At 40.9% G+C, this 26580-nt stretch overlaps 1 long non-coding RNA gene across 1 annotated transcript in view; it reads left to right on the top strand.

The window, feature by feature from the left end:
• LOC309891872 overlaps positions 1 to 26580 on the top strand; it is a 71380-nt gene that overhangs the window by 9308 nt on the left and 35492 nt on the right. The window contains exon 2 of the long non-coding RNA XR_014319562.1: positions 185 to 281. This is a non-coding gene — a long non-coding RNA (uncharacterized lncRNA). The remainder of the gene's footprint in view (positions 1 to 184; positions 282 to 26580) is intronic.

Raw genomic sequence — 26580 nt, 5'->3', positions numbered from 1 at the left:
TGGCAAGACTAGGGAGAGCTTAAGCTTTAAGATGTTAATAGACATAAAAGATCAAAATTCATAAGTAAAAAGATCCTGATACATCTGTTTCTGATTTAAGGCATGCATAGAAGCTGTCTGATCAAACATTTCCTAGAATATGTGTTTTCTAAAGGATAACCTATGACTGTTCTTGTGTTGACAGAGGTGCTGCTCTTGAGAGGTGCTGAATGGCCCTTGGACTTGAAGAATATCCTGAATTTCCTCCATCTTCAGTAACAGAAGAAAATACTCAGCACCAGGTAGGAATTAAAGGAGATCTGATTCATGTGCGAAAAATGAGTAAATCTTTAGAGAACTGTCAGAGGAGCTTGCATTCCAAAGTCTTGCAAGTCATTACAAATGCAAAATGAGGTTTCATTGTTCTTTCGGTGAAAAATCTTAGCTATATGCCTGTCATGAAGCCCTGAGTTAAGAATACCTTATGATAGTCCAGTTGCATCCATATTAGATTACTCTCTTGGCTTTGCATGTCTTCCTGCTGGTGGCAATTGCTTCTTTAAATCCCCTTACATCTAATTTAATAGCCTGTGTTATCTGAAGTGCAATGATCAGGATACGGAGAAGTAGTCTTTCTAAATTTTATCATTTGGACTTTTTATCCTATGTATGTGATGCAGCTGGTGTCACTGCTATCATTTATAATAGCTAAGGCATATTGCTCCAGATATTGGAACACCTCCAGTGGGGAAGCTTGCTGCATAACTAATCCTATTCCTAGTAAAGGACGTGGACTTGCACCAACATAAATACTAATAAAAGTTCTCTCAAATAAGGGCATCTGACAGACAGCAAATATTTCTTTTGTTTGTGGAAGGAAATAAAGCTCAAGAGGGTGTTAGGATTTCTGAATCTAGGTTTGACTGTGTGCCTTCAAGAATAATCTCTCATGAAATATGAATTGGGCATCCAGCATAACGAACTGCATCAGACTTCAGGATCCTGCTAGGCTCCTAGGATCCTGCACAGAGCTGGCTGTTAGTAAATGATGAAACATGTTTAGGTGTCAATGAAAACCCTTTGCTTGTGGCCTAGCTCTAAAGCAGTTGATTCACCAGTAGTTCTGCAGTGTATCATTCCTGTGGGAATTAAGTTGCTGAGATCCCAAGGCAGAAATGGATTTTGAAAGAGCAATTACATATGGTTGAAACCATAGCACTGTAGCTAGTTAGCTAGATGAAAAAAACAGCAATCAACATGAGGGAGAAATAAATGCATGAGCTGAATACCTAGCAAGTGGAAAATACTGTTGTTTGAATTATTAATCTACATGTGTCAGAGAGAAGTGGTAGTGTGGTGCCTCTTCGTAGAGAGTAGGAACTGGGCACAGAAGTCTAAGATGGTCTTGACTGACCCCTTACATTTTGCAAGGCAAGCTGGAAGTCCATGTGTCATGTCAGCTCTTGCAATGAGGTGAGAGGCAGAGCTAAGGAGGAGAGGACACAGCAGAAGCTGAACAATGATGTATCAAAAGCTGAAGTCAGGCACAGAGGGAACACAGCGAGCAGCTGTCTGGCACTGAGAGAAGTCAGTGTTGGTTTTCTTTTTTTGCCTGCCAGCTTGAACACCAAATGTCCGACAGTGAACGTACAGGTTGTTGTCTACAGCCGCTCCCACGTTCCTGCCTGAATGTGTGAGTAAATAAATGCTAAGTAAGGACAAATGACTAAGACCTGAACGCGAACTAGAAGTTCTTTGGTTAGTGATTCTTTGGAAAGTAGCTGATACTTTGCCTCTCAACAGTAGACACAGTGGAGGAAATGATGTTGTATGTCCTGCAGTCTGGCCTCTCTCCATATTCCTTCCAAACAGTCTGTGAGAACAAAAGGCCGGGCCTGTAAATAGAAAAGAAAAGCTGCTTGTACATATCATCACTTCTTGATAAAAATAGACAAAGCCTGTTCTCACTTCATTCCTGGCATGAGAGGCTTACGGGTGTTTTCCATATGACAGCATTTATAGTGTATGCACATTGAAAACTTAGCACCTGGTTTTTGAAGAGTAGGTAGCAAGAAACAAGTTTGCTCATCTGTGACCATACTAAGTCAAGACACTTGACAGTCTCCAATGAGATGCTTGGGAGCTGTGTAACAGAAACCTTCCTTTGAGCTCTTGAGGGAATTCAAAACCATGCTGATAGTACCGAATTGTATTGCTTCCTATGGGTTGGCACATCTTCCTAAGATGTCACTGTCTCTGGGGACTTTCCCCATGTTTTCCAGGCAAACTCCTTCATGCACTATGTGCTGTCCTCTGATGTTCTGAAGGGTTTCCCAGGCAGGCATTCTTGAAACTGAACTGGGATTACAGAATAGTTTATTTGAGAGCCCAGCTCCAGTCTAAAACAAATTCAGTTTTGTCCTTGATGCTTCTAATTTTAACTTTTACACTCAAGTGGTATAAATTATTTTACCAGAGTCTACCAGCTGAGCTTGTCACCATGTACCTTTCTGGCACCTAATAAAATAAAATAAAAAGGTAATAAGGAGTCATCACAGGATAGCAGGAAACTGTTTCTTAGAGCAAAGTGTGCAGGTGTGGGAGTGCAGCACACCTGTGACGCCCAGCCAGCCACAGATGCTAGCTGGTGAGGAGCATGTCCTTGGCATTGCATCAAGGCTGCTGTTTTATATGTAATGGTAGCTGTGACCAGCACTACAGCTCTGACCAGCTTGCAAGTTGCAGAGCAAAAGCAGTGAGTTAGGTGTCTGTCAGTAAGGTGAATCAATTCACCTGTTTGGTTAAAAGAGAAGGTGGGTCATTGCAGCTCAGGGCTGGGGACTGTGCACTAGGATGTGCCTAACCTTTACATGGCTGAATGAGAAGGGAGAAATGGTTATTGACATGTTTACACCTGATCACATCACAGGGCAAAATGCAGGACAGGCCTCTTGTCCACCTTCTCCCCACGCTCCTCAAAGGCCTGGCCTGACCTGACCTTGTCTCTGTTTGAGACATGACTGGAGGGGAACCAAGGAGCCCTGAAGCTCTGGCGTTCTGCTGTCCCGGTCATGCTGTGGGGCTGGCGGGGATGTAAACAAGGGTGGGGAAGGGGAGAGCTTCCGCCAGCCGCTGATCTACTCTCAGGAAGGCGGGAAGCCTGAGAGCCGAAAACATTACAGCATTGTCTTTTGGAATTGACTGAACATGTGCAAAATCACTGTCCTAATGATAAACATTGTAATAAACATTGGCAGGACATGAATCCAGCTTCTGCAAAGGCTTCTTCTTCTTCTTCTTCTTCTTTTTTTTTTTTTTTTTAATAATTATAAAAGCAGCTCAAATCACATTTTTCTTTATCGCATCTTTAAAGTTTGTTATCCCATGCCCCTCTAGATTGCCATATGGTAAAAGCAATGGCTCTTAGAAGTGTTTTTTTGTAGAATTGTAGTAGACATGAATACCAAACAACTTCACAAAACCACTAAATATTTGGCAGGCTTCTAGTCTACTGTAATTTTGAAAAAATGCTCAAGACAAATGTTTATGTTGAAGGGGGAAACATCCCCAGGATAGAGCTATCAATTAATGGATGATTTCAGCTTTCCTATAGGACCCTGTTCTATAAGCCATACATCATAACCAGTGAATACTGTTCACTGTAATTAAACTTTTCTAAACCTTCAAAAGCATTTGAATTGAGTGGATGCTGCCCTCGCTCTTCTGGCATGTTTCATACAGGACGTCTGGCCAATTCTCCAGTCTTCTCTCAGATATGTTACTGATCCAAAATATTTTCACCAGACACCCTGAAATGGAATCACAACTTTGCCAATTTCCATTTCATGTATCTTCCTTACAAAACTGAAAATTACAGCTCATGAGCACTGGTGATTTGATTGCTCAATTTCCAAACTTAACTCACTAGAACAAAATAACAACAAAGATTTAGATGATGATGTCTGGCCTTTATGAGACAAAATTGCTTACCAAAAAAATTATGTTATTTCCAACTCAGAAGTTAGGCCTGGGGGGGGATTGGTGCTCTTAAACCACTGATGAAGTACAGATCAACAATTACCAGTAGGGCTTCATCAGAAGAGTTATTGCATTGTTACATTGACATTTCCTTGAACCTGCACAGGTTTCCAATACAAAAAAACAACTCTCGGTGCCTTTACACTGGGTAATTTTCAATTTTCTCAATTCTCTGAGCTCCAGGTCAGCACTTTTTTGAGAAACATATATGTCAGGAGGAAAGTTCTCAACAAAGGTCTCATATTCTGATTTCCTTGGACTTTACAGCAAAATTTCAAATGCTGCTGAAACTGCCAAAAGAGAAAAATGTGTGTTATAGTATTACAGATGATAACATAGTCCAGTCTGGGTTTTTTCTTCGAACTAGTGCTGTGAGAGCTTAAGCAATGTTATTTCACTAGGCCAGGAAGTCTAGGCAGAACTTCATTAAAATACAGCCGACCGACCTGTTACATGAACCGGGCTCTGCAAGGGGATATTTGGGACTTTGGCAGTGTAGTGGTCTTGCAAGTTGGTTTGCTGTTCCTTAAAGCTGTAGGCAGTGGCTTGAACATCTCTTGTCCACCACAGAGTTGTAATCTTACCTGGATGCCAGCTAGCTAAATCGTATGTATGGTCTTTATATCTGAAAGGTCTGCTCAGGGTCAATTTACAGGTCAATTCATTCATTCACTACCACAGCCCATGATTCCTGAGGAGTTTGTCATTGCTGGTGCCAAGCTGGGGCTGTGTGTTCTCCTCCATGCAGAAAGTGCTCTGGATGGAAGGCATGTGGAAAATGGAAGGGAGTTGTGGCTCTGAATAGCAAGCATTATGTAGTGAATGTTGTACTTGAAAGGGAATGACATGATGGCTAGTGAGGGGCTCTAAGCCAATAAGGCATCATCCAGAATTTTAAAGTGTTATTATCTTTTGTAATACTGTATATCAGTTTATAAATATCATCGGATATTTATAAGGCTAAAGTAACTGCTTATGGACAGGTTGTAAAAGTGAGGGAACCCTGAAGGGCTCCAGGAGCAGGTTTAGTGGTGGGAACATGGTATTTTTCTTTGTGTTTGGGTACAGTCTACATTAGTAGAGCAGCCTCTTCATTTTGTTCAGTATAAAATAGGAGAAGATTGTGTTGCTTCTGGCTGTATCGTCCCAGCAAATGCTCTGTGTTCAATAAAGAGCTTCGCTCCTGAAGACTATCAGATCAGAACGTTTCATTGAGAAAAAAAAAAAAAAAAAGGAAAAAAAAAAAAAAGAAGAACATTACTTTAAAATGTCAGAGTGTCAGAAGCAATTCTTGCCAAAACATGTTCTAGAGACCAGTAATGCCCTCTGTGTTCAGAGCAAGGTGGTCATCCGTTTTTCTACCACCGTGAACATCTGCAAGGTGAGTGGATGCAGTTATGTAACTGAAGTATAGGCAACATTTTTAGCCTGTTCCAGGTGGCCCAGCTCTTCTTCCAGTCACTGAAGTGGTGCTCGTGTAGACTGATTCTTTGGCCCTGCTGCTGTGAGCTGATAACACATCCCCCTCTTAGCACAGCTGTCAGTGCCAGGGCAGCAGTGATGGTGGTGGGGAGTCTTGCCAAGCTCCCATCACAGCCACTCTCCAGGTCTGAGCCTGTTCTCTTCATTTGACCAACCAACACAGGCAGGATCAAGCAGTCCAGTAAAAAAACACAAACAAATTTTATGGGGGATCGTTGAGCCAACGGGCCTGGCTCATGGCTTGCAGCTGCATCTCAGGAGATTTGTATTTCCATGATGAAGATGTTCCATAAGGAAAAATACCAGGGCTCCCCAGACAGACTGTTTCTCCCCCTCAAATCACAGGAGAGGCTTGTTGCCTGTTGTCCCTCCTAGCTTGTTCCTGTTGCTGCCTCGAGCCCCCACTGCCCCTGGCCTTTCCCCAGACACCAGCACTTAGGCCATGCTGCTACCCCACTGCGTGTTGGCAGTGGAGGGGGAAAATGCACATTGTGGGCAGCCCAGCAGAGCATGGGTGATCCTTAAAACACCAAGCAAAGGAATAAAATGGGATTTTTAAAGCCTGAGCTTTCAAGTATGCAGCCTGAAGTTAAACACTTAAATCTGTACATAAGCATCAAAATAAACAGGGGTCTGATTTTTAAGAGGTGTAGAACAACTCGGGATTTCCACCCAATTCCCCAGAGGCTGTAAATGTGTTCATTGCCTCTAAAAATCTGGCTGCCTCTAAAAATCTGGCAGCCTTATTAGATATTTAGGAATGAAGTTGCAATCCCAACAATCCAGGGAAGCCTGAGTGCGTCCCTCAGACCTTTGCTGAGTGAGGAGCTGAGGGCTGAAGTTCAAGAAAGCACTGAGGTCCCTAGTCTGAAACACAGCAGGAATCTGGGTGCCTGTGTTCAGGAGCAAGACAAAAACGAACAAGCAAAAAATTCAAATAAAACCCAGGTCCTCTCTATTTGCTCACTTTCTGACCTTGCCAGTATTGCATGGCTTTATTCAGCATTGCGGTTTCCACATTGCAGTTAGATCCTTGGGGGTGAGAGTGCAGCCTTGGGATAGAAGGGCTTAAACCTCCTGGAGCGGTGGGACTTCTTTCTGTGCCAATGTTCCACTCCTTGTGCTGATACAGGAGACAAAGCCGGCTCTTGCCTTTGTCCAGCATCTTGTCTTCCTAAAGAAAACAATAGTAGCAACTCCGGTTGCCAAAAGGGATTGATCACGTAGCTAAAATCATGAGATTTCTGCTGTTCTCACATCATTTTGTAAGTGGCTGGACTGTAGCTGATCCTCTCTTTTGATCATTTCTGTTTATGTGGCTTAGGCAGCTCTTGCTCGGCACTCTGTCTTTTCTACGTGTATTCCTGCATGTGTAACTTTCACCATTCACTGGGTTAAAAAGTGACTCGGGGCTGCAAATTCTTGTCCTGAAAACTGGAAGCCTAAAAATCATGGCAGCAACAACATTCCCCTGTAGAGCAGATCCTGTGACAGGGAAGTCCTATCACCTCACTGTTGCCATCTGCAGGACAGACAGACGTGTGTAGTGTGAAATGCTTCTCTAGGTCCTCTCTGTCATCAGTTGAGGGAGGCAGAGGCCTCCCATCTTTTATGCCAGTTATTTCCTGTCCCTTCGGAAAGGATAAATTGACCCCAGCTCCTCACTGCCACCACTGACAGTAGGAGAAGCCCACACGAGTAAGTAGTGAAGAGCTGAAGCCATCTGCACTCCAGGAAGATGAATTCATATTGAAAGATGTGTGGAAGAGGGATGATAAATCAAATGGGAAGTGAGGAACCTGTCTTAGGAGGGAAGTTTAAAAGAGTAGGGCTAGTTTGGCTTAGTGTGATTAATTTTGAGAGGAGAATATGATTCTTTTCAGATGTCGAACATTATGCAAAGAGAATAGTTATTTAAGCTAAATTATTACAACATTGGTAGAAGGGCAAAATGATATGAAAAGATCACAAATGCAACATGTTTCTAACGCTTGCTTTGTCCAAAAAACTTCAGCATATCTCTTCACGATGGTACTGTGATTCACGGCATTTGTGTTTCATCAACTGGGGAAAGGCAGCACCTGCTATGGCATGTTACAGCTCCTCCCCTGTCTGAGTTCCTCTCCCTGCTTCCATCTCTCCTTGACATAAAAATCAGTGACAAGGATTGTATCATATGAGAAGCCTGCAAAACTCCCCTACAAATGTATTGGCTACAAGTCTTCTTTTGGAGAGAGGGTTATTCTTACCAATTAAAGAAAAAAATACTCTTATGATAGCCTCTGGAGTCACAGGTATTCACCCTAATGACTGATGTGTCTGATATTAGAAGTCTTGGTCCAGCTGGAATGCTTTCTTCTTTTCTTACTGGTTATCCAAGTCTTGAATGAGCAAAAGGTGATACTTTGTGTGATAGGATTGCCCCAGCACTGAGGCATTGCTAGGACCAGAACCCCTCTGAGAATTACTTTTAGAAGGAGAACCAATGTTACCTTCTTTGTGAGCTGAAAGTCTAGTTTCATTGCTAGTACTTTCTTTGGAAACAAAAAGGCAAGAAAAGCTAGGTCAGTTCTTCTTAAATACCCAGTGTATACCACTGGGCTGTTTGTTCAACTGCTGTTGGAACATTTTAGGGTTTTTCATATCTGTAATACTCTTAAACATTTCAGTTAAGAATTTATTTTCAAAACTCATTGTCAGCGTTTTACAGATGATGCCTTCATTTGTTATTTATCGATTTGGTGTTAGGGCTGGTATTTCATTACCCCTTCTAGTCAGTAGTATAACCCAGAAAGGCAGCCACTGCACATACCTCATCTGTCCGTGCCCTGTGTATGAGCCAAACTGAGTGCGATTTTACTTCAGAAAGGGGATATGAGGGAATCAAGGTTGGCAGAGCTTGCATATCTATGTGACAGAAAAGAAAGGTAATACAGTGAAAGGACGCTATCCATTTGTATTAGCTACTGATATCCCTTTCCTGTGTTTCACCTGTTGCCTTTATGTCCAATGGGTTACGCAGAAAAGATGTGTGTAGGTGAGTAAAACTAAGCATAGAATAATGTTTGCAAGACTTCAAGAAATCAAACTGGAATTAAATCATAGCAAAAATGGCAAACGAGGACAGAAAAATCTGTAATTCACATTGACATTAATTCTGCTTTCTGCAAAGAAAAAAAAAAGAAAATATGCCTTTCTTTACTGTTGTAAACTATAAGTTGTGTAGTTACAGTGATGAGCAACATTCTTCTGTCTGCTGCTCTCACGTTAATCTGGAGGAGCTGCAGTAAAATTGGTGGAGTTACTCTGGTCTCCTGCCCAGGGGAGTGTCTGGCTCTGGTACGCATAATTGCAGCAGGGCAGTCAAAGAAGCATTGCAAGAAGACGTGGTGAAAAATTTGCTAGTTAGACCCTTTACTCAGTAAATTAATTTTGTTCTGAAGGGCATGGCTTCAGGGTGGGAGTCAGCGCTGTGGACTGTGCAGGTGATGGGGTTGGGGTTTGGGAGTTGTGGGTAGGCGAGCGCCATACGGTGGTGATGGCTGAGGCCCACAGGGGTGCTGGACCTGGCTTTCTGCAGGACTTGAGAAGGCTGCCCGCTGCCTGAGCGGGCACAGCTTGAGAGTTAGGCGGGCAGCTATCCAGGGAGAAACTGAGGCAGAGAAAGACCTGCATAAATGCTGTTGATGGCAGCAGCAAATGTGCTAAACCTTGCCTTGTTAACCCCACTGCAGAAGATAAAGGGGTCATACAGCATTCCTCTAATTTTGTAGTGTTCCAGGCCTACGACCTACTTGCTTTGTCAAGACACAAGTGAAATGCCAAGCATCAGGAGGATTTCTGCATTGGGCGTTTACTCCTCAGCAGGTTTACAACAATTACATGATCAATGTGGAAAGATGGAAGGTATTACCCACAGGCAACAGTAGAAATCTATCAGCCCTTTAGATATTTTGAAAAACTTACTCATTTGGGTAATAGATAGCAAATAGTGAAAATATAGTAATGTAATATTTACATACTTCCATCTTTAAGGAAAAAAAAAAAAAAAAGAAAAAAAAGTATTATTTCTGCCTTATTTTCCTAGTTGTCTTGGAACAGTTTCCCCTTGGTAAGCCTCTGAAGATGTCTTCTCTTCTGGTTACATTTTTTCTTCAAGTCTCAGGGACTGAAACCTGTCTAGTTCTCTCCAGTCCTGTGGTATCAACTTTCTTTCTAACTAGATAACTAGTTAAAATGGTTGCAACTTAAGGTTACTTCTGGCCTCTGTTCCTGGTCAGTCTTAGATCTATGCTGACTATTACTGAAGGATTTAGCCACTAACTTCTCTTAAGCTGTTTCATAAAGGGCACAGAAGGGTCCTGCTGATGAACCTCCTGCTGTTCCTCTTCCCACTTCAGTGCCACCCAATCACCTTCAGGCCTCTCTCAGGCAGTCAGTAAGGGAAGGTGCTGATACATCGAGCATAGATACAAAGCTTCTGAATTCTCATGGCTCCTGACATGTAGAAAGCCTCCTGGATACCATTCCCAGTCGAGAAAAAGATCACTAATCCTTGCTGGGCTTAGCACTGAAGTGGCTCTAGTTTCTGGACACTCTAAGTGTTAGCTTGATGTGCTTCCATTCACTGCTTCCCTTTCTGCATCAGATGTATCCAGGGATATTGGGCGCTGCAGTAAGTCTAGCACTATGGCTTTAACTTTTCCCCAAAACTCCAATAAAAATGAAACAATCTAGCCAATACTTTGATGTTTCTTTCTCACTAAATCCATGAAAACATGGCTCTTAACAGTACTGGAAATGATCCCAACAGTCTTCCTCATAAAATGCAGTGCTTAGTTGACTAACAATGTCAGTGTTCTAAAAACGGTTTTCAGAAAATATGTGAGAAAGCAGAATGCATTTTCCCATTAGTATAGTTAATTTCCAGGTGCCCAGAGATGACCTTTGTCTGTGCTAAGGAGGGTCATGAATGGACAGCAAAGGAAATGGGGAGCTTGTGCATTTATTGATAAGAATATAAAAAACAAAACAAAACAAAACAAGCACTTTCTTCTAGTGGGCCAAAAAAGGCTTGAGAGGCAGACAAAGCAAATAATTCCACTCATTCCTTCAAGACAAAATATAGATTCGTGCAGACACTGTGCTGAACAGAAAGTTCTCCAAAAATATTTCAGGTTAATGGTTTTGCAGCATTCTCTCCAGTAACAGGCTCCCTGATGCTCATTGACCTAATGTTTTAGGTTGAAACTGTGAATTCTTGGACTTTCCAAATTTTATTCTCCATAAGATGCTACGCTGAATTTCCAGGTTCTGCAGCCCAAAGGTTGGTCTTTTATTTCTTTCAGTCTTGAAAGAGAAAGTATGACAGTTCTGAGAAGCTGTACTCTAACAGCTAGGTAATACACACCCACAAAGTCTTTTCAGTGTGACAGCTGACACCACCGCATTGTGGTGTCACAATCCAAGAAGTTTTAGAATCTATCCCAAGACATGGAGACAGCAGAGATGGCTCAAGAATTGGGTGGTACTGGTTGAGGTCAAGGCATAATAAACAAAAACGTTGAGTTGATTCAACAGAAGTCCAAAGCTTTGCTCCCCTCCCTCTGCAGGTAGGATTCCTTTTTCATGTTCCAGGTTTGAAGAAGAAAGGCTCTCTTTGTGAGAGCCCCTTGAACGTAGAGTGACTTCTGGTCACATTTACTTTGTTAGACTTGTCTGCTGTTGGTATAACTCCCAACTTAACCTGGCCTCTGTGAGATCAGCCACTGAACTCAACCCATGCCGTGTAACTTTATGATCAGGCAAAACACTGAATTGCTGTCTTCATTGTTCAACTGCCTCATTCCTCAAGTACCTCTGTGTCTCAGAGCAAATGACACAGATCTCTTACCAAAGGACCACAAGGCTTGCTGACTAAAGCACTATGCAAAAGCTTGGTGTTACTATTGCTTTGTGATAAAGCTAGATGACAAAGAGAAAACAATCAGAAATTTATTTTCGTGATTTCACAGAGAAGCCATTAATGACTGGATACAAGCAGCTAGTGCAGGAAAATACAGACTTGTAGCCATAGTCTGGAATTTGTGTGTACTGGCACCAAGGCATGTGTCCTCCCCATAAATACCTTGGTTAGCTGATGTAAAATTATTAAGTTGTCAACATTAAATTATTTGGCAACTTTTTCACACGAAAGTCACATGAAAAATGGTGGATGTACTATAACAACTTAAAAAGAAAAAAGAAAAGCAGCTTAAAGGAAAAGGAAAAGAAAAAAAAAGGAAGAGAAGGGGAAAGGAAAATGAAAAGGAAAAACTAGAAAGAAAAAGAGAAAGAGAGAAGAAAAGGAAAAGGAAAGAGAGAAGAAAAGGAAAATGAAAAGGAAAGAGAGAAAAAGAGAAAGAAGAAAAAGAAAAAGAAAAAAGAAAAAGGAAAAAGAAAAAGGAAAAAAAGGAGAAAGAAAAAAGAGAAAGAAAAAGAAAAGGAAGTAGAAAGAAAAAAGAGAAAGAAAAAGAAATAAAAAGAAAAAAGAGAAAGAAAGAAAAAAGAGAAAGAAAGAAAAGAAGGAAAAGGAAAAGGAGGGCCTATGCAGATGACAGGAATTCTGCTGGAAAGAGGGCTGCTGTCTGCCTCTTTTTCAGCAAGGACTGGACTTCAAGGATAGAGGCCTTAAGAGGATTGTCTACCTCCAGACACGTGTGGCTTTTGATCAATGCATTTCTGTACACCTTAGCAGCAGCAATAGAAACAGTAGTTCAAGTGATAATAATAAGCTATAATTTTCATGCAATGTAAGTACATTTTCTTGTATTCAGAAGACAGTCATTCTTGTAGTCCTGCAAAAGTGTGAGAAGAAAACTGTTTTGTGGAAGCCTTTCAGGGACAGATTGAAAACTGCTGTTCTTGGAAGAAGCAAAAAGAAAGTAATTGCCATGGGAGGATTCTTTCTTCCACACAGAACCCCTATCTCCTTCCCGTGGACTGTCAGGAACTGGTTGGACTTGATGATCTTAGAGATCTTTTCCAACCTAAATGATTTAATGATTTTTTTGAGTCTATGCTTCTATAGAAATCTAAAGATGGTCTATGATTAAAGGATGCCCCAGAATGCCTGCATGTGGCAGGGCTGTGTTCATGTTGATCAAGCACCTCTTGATTCAGATGTTCCCTCAAGTTTGAGTGCTTGATTTTGTGGTCCTAGTAGTGTTGTTTCTGGATATTTTCTTTAATGAAAAGTTCTAATATTTACTGTGCTGTGCTTTTCCAGTTTAAATCCACTCAACAGTATTCCAACAGCATAAACAAATCTTGGTTCTGATATTAGAAAGTGATAAACCAACACTCAGAGAAAGTTTCAAAATATCAGATGGTTACTAGTGCAAAGTACTCTTGACTACTAACTAAATATTTCTGAACATTTTTGGAGTATGAAGCATCTCTTGATAGAAACTCCTCCAGTTCAGGAAAATGTTACAGCATGTTCTTAAGCTCACAGAAGACAAAGCACATCCCTTTCTGAACCAGGGCCAGAGAGACTGTCTCTTGCCCTCCCATTCACAATCACATAATGTCTCCGTACCAACTCAGAACGTTGTATACATGGAAAAACGTGTGTGTTGTGTTACTGGCAGTTCTGTAAAGGATAAGTGGGCCTGTCCTGCCTGAAAGAAGTTAATCATACTCTCCACATTTGTTCTCTGTTTCATCTGCTTCTGCCATCTGTTCTCTTCCTCTCCTGCTTCCAATTCCCTTTCTTTTAGCAGTTCCTCTGTTCAGCTGAGATCAGAAGTTGGCCAAGCATATGTTTGCAGATTTTTTTGTATTGTCTTAACACTTTTTTTCTTTCCTTCTAAAAATCTTGAAGAGGGATGCAAGTCCTAGGCCTTATCATCTCCCTTTTGTGGGAAGTCAACATTTTCCCCTGCAGGTGGTCAAGTGAGGAAAGCAGTGTTAACCGATAACTGGCTGATAGAGCCCGTTTAAGCTCAATAATTAATTCAACTTCCAGTGTCTTGGACAAGACCTGCTTGATAGCCAGCCGTGTTTAGGGAGCAGAAAGTGAGGCCCTTGTGAGGCAGGGCTTAGAGGCCTTGAGCCCCTCAGCTCGTGCTCCACCCCCAAGTGAACTTTGCTTTGCATCAAGTGCTTTATATATACTCTCAAGAATATGGCCAGATGTGGCGGTTTTGTTTGTTTTCCTTAGGTATACATACACTATTCATGTAACTGCAAATACAAACATTCATCAAAGATTAAATAGACTAATGCCATCCACAATGAAACAAAGTTTCTAAGTCAGTGTTTTCATGACATTTCTAAATCAAACATTGCTGTACTGCTCAACCCATAAAATAAGCAACCAGTTTGCTCCTTTTCTTCATCTGCTATGAGGGCATATTCAGTGTAAAGAAAAATGTAGCAAACCAAACAGATCATGATTCACTTGGAACATGATTTAAAGTTTCTGTAGGGTCATGTGTTCCTGCCCTGCTAGACTGTTCTTGCAAAAAGCCCATTGTTTGTTGCATATGCACGATATTTGAGAACAGTTGTAGGTTTGTAGAACACTAGATGCTTTCCAGAACCAAGCAAATGCATAGTGGTCACATGCAAAGCCATCACTCTCAGTGCATTTGGAAAGCAGGAAGTTTTCCAGTGCAACTGAAGGATCCAATTTTACTCTTCATAACACTACCAAAGAGTGTGAGTAACTCCAGCTGAAATCAGCAAAGTTGTTGCACTGGAGTGAGTGATACAAATATCGGACATCAATTTTCATACATGACATTCTCTTGTTTTGAGTATAACAGTAAGTCCATGACATAAACATGAAGGCTGCATCCCTTTTCTTTCTTACCTGATCCCACTGACCCTCCCTGTAGCCAGTTGGCTCTATGTCTGTCCAGTCTCTCACAGGCACCCCGTACTGGTTTCATTCTGGCATTAGATTCACTGCTCTCAATTATTCCTTTCTTTCCCTTACTGTTGTGGTGGTTTTACCGTGCTGGGCAGCTAAACCCCACAACCGCTCTCTCACTCCCCCTCCTTTAGATGAGGAGGGTGAGAAGTAAAGCAAAGAACAACTCACGGGTTGAGATAAGGATAATTTAATTAAAGGGAAATAATTATAATAATTAAATAAAGACTACCATGAACTAAACAATTTAACTAAGGGGAAATAAAAGGGAAAGGGGAAAAAAGGGAGGAAAACAAACAAACAAAATAAATGAAAGCTATATGGAAGTGCAGAGGAAAGAAATTACTCTCTACTTCCCACAAATGAGCGATGATTGACCACGTCCTTGAAGCAAGGCCTCAACGCACGCAGCCGGTGTTCGAGAGGAGGACCGACGTCTTCTCAACAAGAGCCCACCCCTCCCCCCTTCTTCCTGTTTCCACCTTTTATTGCTGAGTGTGACACCACATGGTATGGAATATCCCTTTGATTGGTTTAGGTCAGCTGCCCTAGTGATGTTTCTCTCCTCACTTTTTGCCCACCCCCTAGGAGGGTTAGAGAAAGGCCCGATGCTGTGCCACTGCTGCTCAGCAGTAGACACAACACTGGTGTGATAACACTGCTGTTCCAGCTACAAGTACAGAGTACAGCACTGTATGGGCTGCTGCCGGGAAAGTTAACATTCCAGCCAGACCCAGTACAACTGTCCAGCATGTAACCCTTCTGGATTTGCTTCAGTGGGTTTCTTCTTCCATGCTGTTGGTTGTCATGTTTTTAACTGAGAGAGAAAGAAGCTCCCTGTTTTCAGTTTCTATACATAGTATAGAATACTTTTGAGTTGCCCGTCCTCACCCTGGTAAGCCTGGCCTGGCGTGGCAGGACAGCATAGTTGGTTGGTAATCATTAGGAGCTGAGAACAGCCTGACCATGCTCCCTGGGGCCAGAACCCCCAGCAATCATAAAAATTGAATAGAGTTTTACTAAGTATGTGTGAAATGCATGTTTAAGAAAACAAAAACCAAAAACTTTCATGGAATGGAGACAGCAAAAAACACGCCTGTCAGAGGTGCCCCTTCCCCTGCCAAATTTCATATGTATGCTTTTTCTTTTTTTCTCCTTGCATGAAACAAATTGCATACAAGAAATGGTCTCATTTTTTAGTATGTGGGCAAAATTTATTTTTCCCTAACTTTTTTTTTTTTTCAGAAACAACTGAACCATGACACTTGAAATTTAAAAACACAAGACAAACAACAGCCTGGAGTAAACACCAGGCATGGAAAATTTCATCTGAACTTGTAAAATTTTAACTAAGTTATAACACTGTCTTATAACATGAAATGTCAAAAAGTCTCTTAATAACAATAGAATAATGGTAAAGCAAATCCAATATTTCTGTGGAGGGTTAATTAGGGAAGTAATAACATCACAGGAGAAATAATAGGAAATAAGTGAATGGTAAGCAGTCATAAGCAGGACACACCAGTTATAGGAGTTGTAGAAAAGTCCAGGAAGCACTGCAGAGTCTGCTTTTCTTAATCTATTCTTTTCTAATCATAAAAAATAGTGGTAGCAAATTTAATAAACTTTAACCTCATCCTGACTCCAGTAATAAGAATAATATAAAACACTGGAACGTTGAGAAGGTGGTAAAGTGAGGAGTGCTCTCAAACATGCAGCTCTCTTCATGGGTAAAGAAAGATGTCTTGAATGATCTTTTGGCTTTGTCATCCCAGTCCAATATTTTTGTAACCCAGTTTAAAGCATGGCAATTAACACTGTGGCAACAACTCCCATTGCGGTGGTAGAAAATCACATACCTCCTCTCTCTAGCAAGGAAAACTCAGAGTTGCAAGAAACAAAAATACTTGTAAATCAACCTTTTAGATGCACTGTAATTTTATTTTTTTTTTAACACACTACTACTGTACATTGGAGAGATGGCACAAACAAAGCTTTCTGAAACCCTTCTTGCATTTGATTTTCCCAGTTAGTTCCCCCAGTGCGGATGCATCCTCTTTTCCTGTTGCTGAAACATGAAGAACAGATTCCCTTTCTTCTCTCTCCAGAAAGAGTTTGCATCTGAGCAGAAAATAACCAGTAATTCACAAAGGTGAACAGGCTCCAGCTGAAAGTTCTTTGTCTAGCAGCTTGCAGCTAGTCTTTCCTTCTGAGGAGTGAAGCATGCTAGCAACAAAAATGGGTGTACCTGGAACGGGCTACTGTCATGGTCTGTACTTCATCCACACTGTGGCTAATGAAAGGTTAACAAAAGCCCAGTCCTCCGGGCTATCATCCAGAACCTTTCGCAAATGCTGAATTGCCCCATTTCTTGGGTCTTGCTCTTGGCTAGGATTCAGGAGCAACTCATGACACAGATTCTTGGTCCCTCTTGTTATCTGCAGTGCAGGTGATTCATATAGAATGAATTATCCATATGAATGAGACACTTTGGCCATCTCATGAGACAGTTCTTGGGTAGTATAAAATATAGTATGACATCTGTATGCTTTCTTTCTCACCTGTTCTTGGTAGAGCTATTTGGGTCTTTAAGGGAATATCAGGTCAGGCTGGTCCCTCCCAGCCACTCTATTCAGTCAGCCAAATGTGGTCCCTTAATTTGTACCATGGGTTTTCCCCCACATCCTAGGGAATTGTTTTACCTTTACTAGGCAAAAAAAGGCAGTAATCCAAGATGTGCAATCAGCTGTAAATCCAGCTGGACCTCAAAATAGACACTGGTGCAACATTCAGCGTTTGCAGTAGTAATGAGTTAGAACATAGAACAATAGAAAAAAAAAAACAAACATGTTTTCTTCTGTTGAAATAGAAAGGAACACATCCCAGTCCACACAGGGTACGGTCCTTTAGGCAATGTTGTCTGTCTGAAAGTCTTTATGAAGGCTGAGGCTTTGTGGTATGCCAGATTCAGAACATTCTGACAAAACGAGTAGAAAGCATATTCCAAAGAAAGGAATGTAATTATATTTAGTTCCCTGAGAATATTTCTCTAGGTTTGGGCTTCATTTGTCCTCCAATACACTTTTCCCCAAAAGGCTTAATTTAATTTGGTACTGTCCCCTTAACATGAAACAGTGGAATGCATCATAATATTTTCCCACTTGCCAAGATTTCTTTTTCCAAATATGTGCATTTATTGAACAGGCTAGTATCAGATTGCTTTCTGGTTGGGCAGCAGAAATGGCAAATATGTCTTCAGAAAGACACTGGTAAATGGCTCAGACCCTCCGAATCCTATATGATCTAACATCCAAGACATTGGAGGAAGAGACAGTGATGCTCTAAGGAGCATTTATCAGCAGAGAGGGCTTTCAGAAGATTGGTTAGTTTTCGTTAGGTTGATGTGCTACTGACCTAGCCAGCCAGACATGACACATTATACTTCAACCCATCTTCCAGCCAAGACATGTTAATTATCTGCTGATGTATTTATACTGTGATTTAAAATTATTTTATTTTATTCTATTCTATGTTATTTTATGTTATTTTTTATGATTTGACATGTTCTCCACATCAGACAGTGTTGTTTTTTCCAGCCTGAACTGGAAAGCTGCATTTTCTGTGAAATATTTTAGTATCATTTTCAGTCTGTTCTAATTTGGAGGGGGGATAAATGGTATCATTTTTATTGTGTTTTGTATTGTATAGCAAAAAAATAAAAAATACAATTACAAGGAGCTTCAGGTGGCTTACACAGTAATGGCTGCACTTAGTGGTTATTAGTGATCCCTACCGTTTCAGGATATCCCTAAGGACTATGCCCTATTTTACTTCAGGAAACACACTTGGGAGAAATTATTGTGGCCATTAAGTAAAACAAAACAAAAAAATAAAATCAGTAAATTTAGTGTCAGCAAGTGTTAGCAAAAATTATCATCTTGATTTCTAGCATTGGCTGGCCAAATTATTAATCTTTTTGCTTGTTTCTGCCTAAGAAAAAATGGCTTATTGCAGTAGAGTTTGTGTGATATATGCCTCTTCTCTTTCACAGTCTTTTAAAGCCCTAGGCCTTGCTTTTGGTTTTACTTACATTTGGATTTTACTCCAGCAGGCTAATTTGAGGAAATATACATCTGCTGTTAATGGGTCACATTCGCCTCTGTTCACCAGGAACAGCAAGCAGCCATAAATCCAGGATAACTTACTATTTAGCTCAGATTTACAGCTGCATAGGGTCAGTGGACTTCCCCTCTCAGCTTCATTGTGCCGCAACAGTGTTTTTCCAAGCAAAGGTCATGGTCCCCTTGGGAGCTGTGGAAAGGATCAAAGTGTGGGCAGGAAGTCACAGGAGAAGTGGTGTTAATCACTAGCAGCCCCAGCTGTGGTTCCACTGTCTTTGCTTTGGCTGCGGCACTGGTGTGAGCAGTTGTCCCGTCCTTCCTCGAAGCTCTTGGCTCGTCTCATGCACACCAGCCTCTGCGTGCCTCCAGCACATGTCTGTGGAGCACCACCACCATGAACCAGATCGAGGGGCTGACCTGGCTGAAGAAACAGTCCACCAAACAAACACGCTTTCATCATGGTCAGATCAGTTTCCAAGCTCAGTTCTCAGCTAGACTGTGCTGAATTTAGGAAGCCTCAGTGGATATCTCTTCTGTGAACTTCTAATTCTTTCTGAACCCATGTCAAATTATAGTATCTGCAATGTCCAAAGACAGTTTATGCCTTCGTATAGCAATTGCACCAAGTTCTCGCCTCTCTTCCCTGGAGAAAATGAGCTGCAGCTCACTTGTGGAGTCACACCAAGACAGGTGAATCAAAAGGAGTGGATGGGATTGCCACAGTTCCAGAAAGAGAAAGCTCTTTTTATTAGAAAGAAGTAAACCAAGGAACTTGAATGAATAGTCTCTTTAAGAACTTAGAGACTAGATCTTTCAGCTGGTGAGAACCGATTTATATTTACAGACTTCAATTGCTGCAAATTGCAATTGAGCTTAGCGTTTTAAGTGCCATCTGCTGGCCTATAACACCATGTTCTTTTGCTGCTGTGTGTATTCTGAGGGAGGGAACTGAACAGCAAATAATAATTTGCTGCATGTATAATCATCACAAAATCAGAAAGTAAATAGCTGAGATTGTCATATGATGAGTCATTTGTTAGCTAAGTGGCAAGCAGATCTTCCTGGTCATTGATCAAATATTTCAATATCCAGATTTCAGTGTTTGATTTCTGCTCATTGTATCAGAGCCCTGCCAACTTCATTTCTGCCAAGGATCCATCAAGCTTTTGTGCTGACCACATGTTTCCAACAAGCTGTACAAATTCTTCATGCTGATGCACGCGTGTCTCCTCCTAACAATGACTGTTAAATGGATAGTATACGCATAGAACCTCCTTAGTTTCCTGTTTCTGTAGGTTGTTGTTTTAGTTTACTAGGTACTGGTTGAGGTACATTTCCATCAGAATGTGTATGAGCTTTTCCGTTGGTGAGTTCACATCACAGCCTTCTGTCCTAGCTTACAGGGGCAAAAACGTGCCCTTCAGAGACTCCTGGGGTGTGTGTCAGAGACCTCAAAACCAGCGGAGACCTACCTGTCCCAGTTGAGGACAAAAGCTGAGAAAGCTCTGAATTAGCAAGCTGGTGATTTCAAAGTGCATCTGGACTGTGTCATGATAGATACATACACACAGTGAGTACCAGAGGGGAAACAAGTACACTTTAAAAGGTCAGTATTTTCTCTCTGCACTGGGTTGGGAACTTGTTCATTTGCACAACATCTCTTAGCAGTTGTAGCATTGACCTCTGTGAGGTCAGTAAACATCATAAACATTAAAGAGTAAAAACAAACAAACAAACAAACAAAAAGTTGGTAACTGGTGTTGGGTAAAAGCTGTGGAAGTTTTCAGGTGTTATCCTCACCACTTACCTTTGATCATCCGAGTTAACTAGCTGCTTCCTTGGTTTTACCAATTCTTCCTGTGAGTATTTGGACTGATCTGGACCGCCAGTGATCCTAATTCCCCTTGGAAGAGCTGTTCTGACTGCATGGATCAGAGGTGATTGCAGGGAGAACCTAGGAAGGCCGTGTTTTGGCCTGCTATTTTAGGTGCATAGAATTCACTGGCTTTTTTTCCTCCATTCCCTGGGGTCTAAGTGACTGAAAATCAGAGAGGTTTAGTCATTGTATTGATTTCAGCATTTCTCAAAATCGTATATATCATGTGTTGTACTTCTGTAGTTAACTGCTCTCCAGTCTTTTTGTGTAATTGATGTACAGAACAGTTCAGCAAGATACCTCAGAGTCCTGTGGTGGTGCTCTTAATCTCTGTAATGACATGGCTGACAGCATTACGACCCGAAGGACAGAGCACTGGACCACAACTGAAAAGATACAAGTTCTTTTTCTAGCTCTGCCACTAACTTACTTGGGGATAGCAGGGATGTTGCTACAGTTCCTGTCCTCCCACTGCTCACTTCAGATTTCTGTCGATTTGGGCTAGTGAGACTATAACCATAACCCTCTGTGAAGTCAACTGGTGGAAAACTGAGATGGTCATTTTTACTGCAAGATTTAGTGTTGTGGAATGTTTCTGTTGGCCTGATAAGTTGTAAAGATTTTAGCTCTACCTGCTTAAGATAATTCACATAAGTCATGTAAGGTTTGACTGCTTCTCTTGGGAGAATAATGGATTTTTAGCTCTGTGCCTGAATGGAAAAAAATTGATGAAAAATTATTTTGGTTGAGTTTGGAGGGTTTGGGAAAATGGAAACAACAGATAGGTGTCTTTGGATTCACTCCAAATGTTTCATGTATTACGAGGTAAAACATTTGGATTAGTTTGTTGTTGTTGTTGTTTAACAGGCTTTGTCCTTCCTTTCTTATAAGCTAGGTCTTCCTGTTGGAAAAATGACATTTTAAAATCAGAAATAGAAATGTCAAAGCAGACCGCTCTAGCTTTCCTTAGTCAAATATTTCATATGAAGAGACCTTGCGTAATAACCTTCCGAATTCTTTCAGTTGATCCTTACACAGTTGTTTGGACTCTTCTGCTGCTTCCAGAGCTCTATTTCTTCTACAACATCTACTACTTAATGAAAAATAATACTGCCCAGCTTTATTTGAAATAATTCCATCCTAATTCATGCCAGGAAAACCCTTTTGCATTACCACCAGGTTCTGAAAACCTGCTCGTACAGGTACTATATGCTGCAATGAGGCAGGTTCATTACAGCAGTTGCTTAAATTGCTTCATTTTGGTCTACATTCCCTGGCTATCCTTGAGCATATATTTTCCTGGCTATCTTTGATATATTTGTGCTGTCCCATTTGAAGAGGTTACTCTGTATGTGTGGAAGGGATAGGAAAGATGGAGATTTCCAGAATACTTACTGCTTTCCTGAGCCCTTGTTAAGTGTGTGTGTCCTTCATCTCTTCCCCAAGATGTGTTTTTTTTTGCTTCATTTACAAAGTTTTGTTTTTTAAAGAAAAATCACAAAAGCACCAGGAAACAATAGTATGTTTTTTCTCCAGTCTGATTATCTTCATTTTACTTGCACAATGAAATGACCAAACATGTTTTCAAATGGAGTTATTTGGAGTCAGGCTAGATGCAGTATATGTCATTCATGTGAGATGTAGAAACTTCTGGACTTATTTAGGAAAATGTGGCTTGAAAGGGAGTTCCTCAGAAGAAACCAATTAAATGTTATTTAGAAAAAAAATGCACGTTGCGGCATAAATGATGAAATGCGATTGCAAAATGTATAGCTTTCTCTCCTGGATGTATTTTTTCTGGTTGGAACTTCTCCACAGCCCTGGACCTATCATGAACAGCCATGGCTAATCTTCCTGAAATGTAGGAAGGTTTTTAGTGGTTTTGGGTGTGGGAAAATACCTACTAAAAGGACAACATCTCGTTGCTCAAATCAGACTTACGAAACTCTGATCTGATTCAAAGTCCCAAGGGTGAAAAACAAGTGCATTCAAAGCCCATAAAAATAAATGGCAGTCTTTCTTTTTACTTCACTGGCCTTTAAAAATGACTTCAATGTTGAAATCCTGCCCTCACTAACTTCAGCGGTTCTTGGATGAGGTCCACATAAAAGTGTTTATTACCTCTGGAGGATTTCTTCAAAAAATGGGGAGCTTCCCTGTATTTGTCACATACCAACAGCACTGGCAAAGTGGAACCAGAACTCAGACAACTTTACATTGGATCAAATACATTTATTGACGAAAATACTTCGAGCAATCCTGGTGAATGCCTGTATTCCTCCTACCAAAATCTTGCAGATGCTGAGTTTTTTTCTTTTTTTCTTTTCCCTATGCTTGATTCTGCCTAAGGAATTTCTGCCCTCCTCCTCCATGGGGCTCTGTGCAGGCACAGCAATCTACACGTCTCCCTGCTTCTCCCAGGGTCAGGGCTCCTCGCTGCTGTTAGAAAGGTATCATGAAGTTTTAAAAGTAGTTTCACTACCCTGTGACCTGTTTTTTCTCCTTTAGGGTAGGGAGTGAAAACATGGATACTGTTCATAACAGAGCCAATTGTCATAACTGAGAGACTGAAGAGTACATTTTCTCCCGTAGGTTTAAGGTACGGTCTACACATAAACAAATACAATGGCAAACAGAAAAGAAAATGTGCACATACACATAAGTGGGTGTTTACATGAGGTTGATTCCCAACCACTTTTGTGGCTACTACAGAGACTGTCATTTTTCTTGTTATTGAAGAAGCTTTACTTCAAAAATGTATTCAGGCAGTAAATATAAAAGCAGAAATGTGTCAGCCTTAGCCCTCCACTCACTTAATCCCCACTAGCTGGGACAGTGGTTCATGGCTGGGACATGTGCTTCAAGTGGTTGTGGTTAAAAATGCCTTTATTTCTAGCTAAAGTTACCACCAATAATACAGGCCCTCTACCAACACCATCACAGGGTACAAGTTCTTGGAAGCCATAATAACAGGATTGTTTCTCTTCCTGCTTGTATGATCATTTTAAACTTAATTATAGCTGCTCATTTATTAAAATAAATAACTTGGAATATAGTAAGTTTTGAATTCCAGCTGTTCAAACAGTCTTTATATTTTCTTTGTGCACACAGCTTGGTGGGCAATTTATTGTATCCATTCTCCCACCCCTCTTTTTTTTTTACCTAAGAAATATGCAATAAATTTTCCAGATAGTCATAGGAATTCTATATAGAAGCACCACTGCTTCAACACAAGGCCTTCACAGAAAATGAGTTTGGCCCTTCTTTTAAATATACAGGTGACCTAGCTGAGGTGATACACACTTCATTGATTTCCAATCCAGATAATGATTTATAAAGTATGCTTGCCACTTATGCTGTATAGTTTAATATTCCACCTGCCCCTTGCTCTTCCCTTTGCAAGTTGCCTTCTCGCCCTTTTCCCTGAACTTGGTTGAAATGCTTATTAGTGTACCCAGTGCCTCCTCCCAAAGGCACAGTACTTTCTGTCCTTGTGACAGAGAGGAACACTGAACTCCATTTAACACCTCCTCTGAGCTAAGAAACTCAATTTCCCACATCAGAGAGCTGGCAGTGGATGGGTGACTGTAGATTGAAGGCAAATCACTCCCATCCCACAAAGAGCTGAAGTGGGGTGAATTTGTTTCCAGCCTCTAAAGGCAGAGACGAGAGGACAGAGAGGATCTGGCCTCAGCCTGTCTTCCCACACTCAGGCAGGCTGCAGGAAGAGGAGGCACCTTGCAGCAGCAAAATTCAGTGCTGGTTGGCATCCAGGAAAGATTTAGAGCACAGGTTAGAAAAATGTGCTTAGGAGCTGTTCATGATTCTAAACCTTTTTGTGTGCATTATTAACTCAGACTGGAAGGACAGTTGGATCACTGAATCCAAATACGGTCTTTAAAAGGAATTGTCTTTCTTTTGTAGTTATTTTTTTCATACCATCTCACGCATCAAACCAGGCTAATGTCTTTCTTGCATTCAGTGCTGCAATACATAAAATGAAGCAGTCCCAGTTATAAGAAGACAACAAACAAAGGAAACAATATTTTGCATCTAGTAGGAAAATAGGACATAGAAATATGAATGCCTCAATTTTCATTAATATTGGAAGTTGGCAGTACATTTGACTGGTCTTAGATTGGGTAGAGATCACTTAAAAAAAAACAACAACTGTAGTACTGGAATGGTGTAAAATGTCCTTGTAAATCACAGTAAGGGCAATATATACTGCTCCATTGTCTTCTGCTCATACGATGCTGTGAAACTCAGATATGGTCAAGAAAGTCTGCAGCATTCCTGCCAGTTGACAGATTTGAATAAACATGAAGAATGTGTATGAGGTCTGCTTCAGCTAGCTTATACATGTGAATGCCAGTTGCCTAGGTATGATGTAGAAAGCATTCTGTTTCCTAAACATGGCAATGCCTACAATAATTCGCTCCAAATCACTCAGAAATGTGGAGTCTAACTTGTGAAATGAGTCAATAAATTCTGCATCAGGATTTTAAAAATCAGATCTGTTTCTTTTCTAAAGCAAAAAGGAAATCTTTGCAAAGGTGCAGGACCACCCTCTCAACCCAACTGTTCTGGTTTTCTCTGCATGTTGTTCTCCTTCGTTCAGACTGTCAGCACACTTTGAGCATGTCATCCAGCTTCCAGCATACTGTAAGATGCTCAAAACATACCATTTTTATGAACTATAATGTGCTTTCCCAGGAGAGATACTTGGCAGAAGGAAGAAGGACATAAAGTCAGTCTTAAGCTATAGCTCAACACTTACATACTCTGTTGTAGAGCATGCAAAACAGGAGAAATCCTAGCATGTTTCAGTTATATTGGCTCTCCTGTATTATGCACCCTGTGATCTACACAGGTCTGAGCCACAGATCACAAGGAGTCATATGGGGAGAGCAGATTAAAGGAAAAAACAAAAAGAGGCTAAGGGAAGAGAAGAAGCTTCTGTAGCTTTTGATGAGGAAAGTCTAATCTGAGTTGTAAAAGCTGAGCTATCTTCATAAATGCTGGCTTGAAATTTCTAACTCTGATAATGCTTCATTAAAAATATTTTAGGTCTTCTAGTTTGAGGCAACTGTAAGTGTGTATGTTGTTGAACCTTTTTGCTTCTTAAAGTAATAAGACAATAGTGCATAGAAGGCACAGGAAACAGAGACGTGGGATCAAGTTCATCACCTCCCATTCTTTAGTTTGGAACAGAATTTCTTTTTTTTTTGTTCTGTTTGAGAAGAACTACTCCTGTGGTAATAACAATACTGATGTTATAAACAACGTACTGAAATGCTTATAACCTAAAACAGAAGCTAAAATGTTCAGATATCAAGACACGCAGAAAGTTTGTCTGGAATAGTTTAGAAAGTTGCTCTGAGTAATGTCTAACAAAAGATCTAATTTCCACTTAGACAGCAAATAAACTAGAATGAAAATAACTGTCGTCCATAGGTATGGCAAAAATAACTGATTCCTGGGACAAGCGGGATGCACGAAGAAGCCTCCTTCTTCCTGGGATTTGCAAGGCACTGCTTTAGGGCATCACAGAGCTTTGTGGTCCAGACTGATTGCTGATGTTCTACCGAATACCACACACATGCTACCACCACCAGGGAAGTCGGAGATAATGGGATTTTGTCTGAATCCCTTCTTCTCACCGCTTTGCACACATCAGCACACATCCAGTCCCATGCAGGACTTTCTAAATTGTAATCACACATTGTGCTTCGTCTGAAATGTGCAAGCCATCTGCCACAACTCTCTTTGGTTTTGAGCCATTTCTTTGTGAATAGGTGCTTATCGGTCTCTCTTGTTATTATTTGCGCTTTGAGGTAGGTGATGGGGAGTCCAAGACCACCAACGCTGCCTTCGTCTGACCAGATGCATGCAGAATTATTTTCTATAAATAATGGAAGAAGTTTTTGAAAACCGTATTCCTATTTATACTTATGGTGCATTTTTCATTAGTTCTGGCTTGTGTATGTATCTTTTAACGTGTCAACAAACAAGAATAGTGAAGCACTGTAAGTATATTATGACAATGGAAAAGTGCTAATAACTTTTCAAAGAAAAAAAAATCTAGCTTATAAAAGAGGGGGAAGACAGAGTTTATGATTTGCTGTAAATGCATGCTTATGTTTGAGAACCAGTGTTTTTAGCAA

This window comes from Aythya marila, assembly GCF_965140915.1.
Source record: "Aythya marila genome assembly, chromosome: 1".
Taxonomy (NCBI): domain Eukaryota; kingdom Metazoa; phylum Chordata; class Aves; order Anseriformes; family Anatidae; genus Aythya; species Aythya marila.
The sequence above is the reverse complement of the archived record's forward strand: the minus strand, read 5'-3'. Positions and strand labels throughout refer to the sequence as shown.